A 6,512-nucleotide genomic window follows, 5' to 3' on the forward strand; every position below is an offset into this window, starting at 1 on the left:
CACAATGGGGTTACCACCACAGAGTACAAGGTTTTCCCCACCTTTCCAATTTTTCAATGAGAGCCTGTGTTCTTGTTCAGGACACAGGCTCCTACTGAAGTCAGTGGGAGTCCGACTGAACCGAGTCCATAAGCATCTGGACACATTGTAATCTGTCGGTAGGGCTCCCCAAATATGAGCCTTACAGAAAGCGATCCTAAACCGATTCGGTGGGAATGCTTTCTTGACAATAGCATAATCGGCCCCGTAGACAGGTATTCTTATCCAAGATTGCCCCATACCAGTCCCTGGAGAAAATGGGCTGATATGTAATATCACACCATTATGATGTGACAGTATATGTAAGCATATGTACAGATAAGTGCAAATTGTCATTTTGCCTAGTCATTATGTAACTTTACACTAATAAAAGGAGCTGTTCACACAATAGTGTTCTAATTAGGTGTGCGACTACGTTTATGACTCGGGACTTTTGAAACCAACAAAAAGCCTTAAGGCTGATTTTATTTCAGAAATGGACCCAGAGATTACCCCAGACAGTTAATTGGCAGTTAAAGTTCCCTGGAGAGTATAATTTCACTTTAGTTGGCAGAAGTGAAAATATGTGGCCAGTCCAACAATTGAGTTTTATCATGCAATTAATCAGGCAATAGTGTGAGTGGAAAATGAAAACCAGTCATAGCTAGAGGTGTGCAAGTTCAAGTAAACTTTTTTGCCTAAGATTACATGAAATTCCTTGACAATTTCACATAAATACAAAAAGGTATGCTTTCATTGCAAAATATGGTTTATCAGCATCTTTCGTGACGTTTCCAAGTGAACATATCATTTAAATCTTTTTATCTCACAGGATACTGGAAGGTGACTAGTTCACACAGAAATGTCCCTTCACTGGTATCTCTCGAGATTGCATACCTGAAGTGCATGCACACTTAAAAATGTAAGTGAAATCATGTAATGCAAAATTGTCTGTAACACAAAATTCAGAAATTTCCTAAATTTTTCTGCTGTAAATAAAACATTACTGTTTGAATGTGGGTTATTAGTACTGGTAAATATGCATCTACCACTGGCAATAAGGCCACTAACACAGTCAAGGGCTCAGAACAGGTCTCAGAAAATGTTTCCCATGCTCAACCCTTGGTAACTTGGCTGCAAGCAGGCAGGCTTAACTTCAGAGACAGGTATGTAAAGCATTTAAAAACACCAATTCAGTGAATAATTAAGACACAACACATAATAAAAATCCAACACCAATTTATAAAAGTAGGAAATACTTGTAATACTTGTATTATTAAAATGACAAGCAACAAAAATCCAATGTAGGAAACCGGAGATATGAATTTTGAAACCTTTAGCACTAAATAGCACTTAGAAACTTATAGCGCCACCTTGGGTCATCTGGTCGCGACTGACCGGACTAAAGTCAAAGCTTCAGGCTGACTTTGATGGAGCCCTGCTTGGATCCTTCTCGCTGTAGGCCTCGGTCAAGATTTTACCTTCTGACTTAGAAACGTTTCTGGAGCTTTTTCTGCTCAGGTCCCTCAATAATCTTCACCGGTCTGGGTTCATTGAGGGTTCGCCTGATTGTTTTCCAGGGAACATCTGGTCAAACTCTGGAAGTCAGACGTCAGGAGCTTTAAAGCCGTATGAACCAGGAAGACAGGCTGGCTCGCGGTTGAAGGTTGCCAGCTTGGCTCTCGCTGTTGTGTCGGTCCCCCTCTGGATTTTTTTTCCAAAGTTGCTCCAAACTTTTCCAAACTTCTGCAACTTCTTGCTGAAGTCCCTCAGGGGTTCTAACTGGTCCAAAACACAATCCAAGGGTCTGAAACGCCAAGATGATCCTTGAAAGTTTGGGACTTAAGTTCCCACAAACCACTTGGACAAAACCCTTACAAATCCACTGGACTCACTGGAGGCTGGGGATTAATGGTGACGGTGGTCCAGGTGTGCTCTGTTAACCTGTAGGTTGCAGGGAGTCCAATCTTTATTCCTCTTGAAGCAAGGTACATCCAAAGGGCTGTGGATCCAGATAATGCAGCAGGCACTGTAAGTCAGAATGCAGAGCCGGTTGGTACAAATCAAGTTTCCAGTTGGACAAGTCTTCTTCTTCTATTAGTTTGAAGCAGCAGATCTGAGAAGCTTCACTCTTCTCACATATTTATTTAGCGATCTCTGGAGTCTAGTTGGATAGCCCTCCTGTCCAACGAGATACAGTGCGACACCCCACAGTATGACCACTTCTTCCAAAGTGTGGTATAAGCTTCTCTCAGAAAGCACTGTTGTTCCAAAATGCAATATGTCTGAATTTCCAGCAGAGGAACAAGAACTAAAGGGGGATGGAAGCACACAGCTTCGCCTCCCAGCACAGTTCACTCCTTAGCATCCTGGTAAATGTAGTTCTGTTAAAATGCTTACTTGAAATTTTGTGGAAGTGTTTCACCAAAGTTGAAAGTTGAAAGGAACAAGAACTAGCTAAACAAACCTCTAGTATGGATCATTTTCATAGCTCTCCACCCCCTACCATCTTCAAATTCCTGTCTTAAGCCTGCCATCTGGCTGGGTCAGAGGGCTGGGGGGTAGATAGACCTGGCATTCTCTACCTGTCCTGCCCCTCTTTGAAACTCCTTGGTTTATGACCCCTCCACCTGGCATTCGTGCGTTTTAGAGCTCTCTTAAAAGAGATAACCTCTCACTGGGGGAGCAACTTATCACTTCATCTAACCAGCCTTTCTAATCCTCTTAAATCTGACCAATCAGGGGGCGACCACAGCAAGGCTGCATTTTGGCTTACAGAAAAAAAGTCTTATAACATATATTAGGTATATTTTAGGATAATTAAACAATACCATATTGTTGGATAAATCAATACCATTCTAAGTCTGTTAATGATTTTTTGTGTGACTTCCTAGCTATAGTTATTCATTAATAAACTATTGCCATGTTAACCTATGTGGCTAGGGATCAACAAGGCGGAAAATGAAATGTACAATTTCTTCAACACCAGGGCCTATAAAACATCTTTTATAAGGATACTACTTATAACTACAAGGGGCATATTACCAAGCAATAGCAATAATTATCGCTATTGCTTGGTTATAGAGAAAATTTTACCGCTAAGCTGCGGCGATTTTTACCGCAGATAAACCTTGGTATTACCAAGGTTTATCGCAAATGCGATAAAAAACGGTCGCAATGCATGAATATCACTGAAAAGTCAGCGATATTCATGCATTACCGAGCTAATGCTCTTAGCCATGTTATCCACCTCCCATTGGATAACATGGCTAAGAACTGCTCAGGGACAGGTGTTAGCTTTTGGAGATATTCGCGCTTAGCCCGAATATCTCCAAAAGTTGGTAATAGGAGATAGCGATGTTAGCGACTGTTTCCAGTCGCTAACATCTTGGCACGCCCACTTTGCATGTCATTAGTGATAAATATCACTGACATGCAAAGCGGGGCCCAAGATGGTCGCTATCTCCTACTAGCTGTCGCTAAGTGGTGTTAGCGACAGCTAGGTAATAGGGAGATCATTTTATCTCCGCTTTCTTGGCTTTTAAAGCCAAAAAAGCGGAGATAAACCCCCTTGATAATATGCCCCTACAAGACCTCCCACCCCAGGTATACCTAGGGGAGATATTAGAGGTGCTGAATATGCAAATAATAATGCCGATCCCCACTCCACAGTGCTCCTAGCCCAAAATCGAATTTGGGAAGCCCTTTGCTACAATGGGTGAAGTGAAATGTGCAATTTCTCTATTCCCAGGGAATATGAAACCCCTTTTATAAGGGCCCTCCTTATAAGTACATGACCCCCCATCCCTGGGACACCTAGGGGAGACCCTGGAGGTACCTAATATGCCACAATATTGTAGTTTGTCATTTTTTCAGTGCCCTTACCACCAAAGTCGAGTTTGGACGCAATTTACATTTAAAAGCAGTGCTGCAACATAGGGCTACTTTTGAAATGACCTCAGGCTTCCAGCAGCGCACACATGCAAGTGCTGAAAGGGCTGCTGGCCTCTAAACTGTCATGCGCTATTATATTCTAGGTACTTACATTTAGTTTTAATCCCCCTGCCCTAATATGTACTAGGGACCTATAGGGTACGTCATGCCAATTATAAGTGTATCCTAATATAAAGTAAACCCTCATATATGTGTGTCTTTTCACTGTGTTTTCAAAATAACACTGGCCCTTGGCCTTGTTAGTAAGAGTCAACGGACAGTCAGAGTCAGTTACCACCAGTACCAGTCAGCAAAAAAAAATTTGGTGCCCAGGGCACAGGATGACTTTGCAACATTTACAATTATACTTTAAACTATATTACAGTGGTGATGAAAAGCGATAATTTTAAACTTTGACATTTGTAGCAAAGGTAGGAGGAGAGCCAGGGTTTGGTCTTATTAGCGTGTGGCAAGTGCCTGTCATGGGGTACTCGACATCTTCCCATGAAGAAAATAGGTAAGTAGGTTGGGATGTGGCAAATATCATCATAAAAAAAACTTTTTCCTGCATTTTGAGTCTCTCATAAATATTCTAAGAGTTAGATGTTGGGAATGTTGGTCTTTGTGACTTTTCATGTATAAATATTTATTGTTGATTTATTTAGCATACGAAGAAACAGGCACTGCAAAATGACTGTAGCCGGCTGAAAGCGCATGAACACACACTGGAAGACGACATCAGCATGAAACCACGCAGGAACTGGTACCCGAGGTGTCATCTCCCTCTTTCCATGCTGATACCCTCCCGGGGTATATGAGTAGAATCACATGTTGTAGAACATTCCTGGCTTACACAGATACCAAGCCATCTTGAAATGTATATCTTCGCTATCCAGGTATCTTCGAGAAGTGATGCTTAGAACGTGGCATGGCTACCCAGATACCACCGAGAGGACCAGATTAGGATGGAGCATGTCTTATTCTGGCACCCGGGCATTAAGCATCTTTGAACACATTGCCTCATTATCAAGAAAAGTACCTTCTGAGAGTTAAGGAGCAATTAAGATGCATACCATTAGAGCACATTCAAACTTGGGCCTAAATTTACAAAGGTTTGCATGAGTGCTAACATAACTGTTGCACTTTATGGGGTATAGTAGATAGCCATACTCATTTACACTGTTGTATATCCTGTGAGCACCTACTGAAACCCTTAGTAAATTTAGACCACCATCTTTAACCGGGTGCACATTTTGGAGGTTTAGAGTGCTGGGTGTATTAATATTAGCGGTAATTCATAACGTCATCTTCTCTGGTCTCTTAGACACAGCCATGAGCTGAGAGATGTATCACATGTCAAAGGCATTGGGGTCCAGAACGTCCCCAAAGTGGGACACCTGAAATTCAGACAAAAACCTTCTGTTGTCTTAAAAGTCAGATGATCAAACTCTCTGTAGTAATAGCTGTGGCTTTCTTATGTAATGCCTTTAACAACACCATCCCTGCTTACATCACATAGGGGATCAATAATTGTTTAATTGTTGGTAACACTGATGGCCAACAAGTGGAATTTATTAAAAAGGCCACACACCAAAAGCTTATTGAACCTGCTGTCTTTCTGTCTGTTTTTTTTGCACAGGTACTTCTCTGGTCCCCATTCACACCAACAACTGGTATGCAACACCACACACATTTTAACATTTGATTTCCACAATCTCACGGTCTGGTCTGTATGCTGCTCTTGTCCAAGGGCTTTAATAATTCAAATGTTGATGTTATTTCTTCTGCAGTGGGTCAGTATAAAAAAAACTCACTAATATAATTAACAATGTTATTGAGGAGGACATCATTATGGTGTCAGTTATGCCAGTGACATCCTTTTTGTGTTGAATGTGACAATGTTTAGGTTCCCATCAGCAAAGCATGGTGGGACTGAATTCATCATTGTTATTTGCACTTGAATATCATTGTTTGTGTGTTTTTGAGCATTTGACCTTAACTTTACATTGGTTTCTGTGTGTTCAGTGGGTCTACTCTCCTTTGTCACTTACACGGTTTGTGGTTACACTATCCTCAGAGAGAAGGATACATGTAGTAACTAGTGGTGACTTTTATTGGCTAAGGAAACACACATTTTAATTAGGTCTCATCACATGTGTTGCATATGTTGGTTTTATTAATAAGTCATTTTTATGAACTGAACAATTCTTACACTACCGAGGTGTGTTGATATTTTTCATTTACTAATGTTACAACAATGTAAATTAAAAACAAAAAACAAGTAATACAGTAAGTGTGATTAAGCTGAATTTATTATGCTTTTTGGTTTATGTCATTATCATGAACTGTGATACCTATTATTATGCATATGTGTATGTTTCACTTTCAAAATCCAATATGTTAGTCAAAAAAAACATAGGAACCCTAAATGAAACAATTATAGTATGTATAGTATAGTTTAACTTTAATGGCGAAGCAGATCTGTTCTAAGGATGAAAGTCTAAAATAAAGGAAAGAATTTAAGTTGGCCTTGCGGAATGAGATGTAGGATCTGTGATAAC

At 40.6% G+C, this 6,512-nt stretch overlaps 1 long non-coding RNA gene across 2 annotated transcripts in view; it reads left to right on the top strand.

Annotated features, from left to right (window-relative positions):
* The window catches only part of LOC144785884 (uncharacterized), a 31,618-nt gene extending 25,380 nt beyond the window's left edge, over positions 1-6,238 (top strand). For both annotated transcript variants that reach the window (XR_013602054.1, XR_013602053.1), the window contains one exon: positions 4,617-6,238. This is a non-coding gene — a long non-coding RNA (uncharacterized LOC144785884). The remainder of the gene's footprint in view (positions 1-4,616) is intronic.
* The last annotated feature ends 274 nt before the right edge of the window (positions 6,239-6,512 follow it).

Source organism: Lissotriton helveticus, chromosome 10 (assembly GCF_964261635.1).
Source record: "Lissotriton helveticus chromosome 10, aLisHel1.1, whole genome shotgun sequence".
Classification (NCBI taxonomy): domain Eukaryota; kingdom Metazoa; phylum Chordata; class Amphibia; order Caudata; family Salamandridae; genus Lissotriton; species Lissotriton helveticus.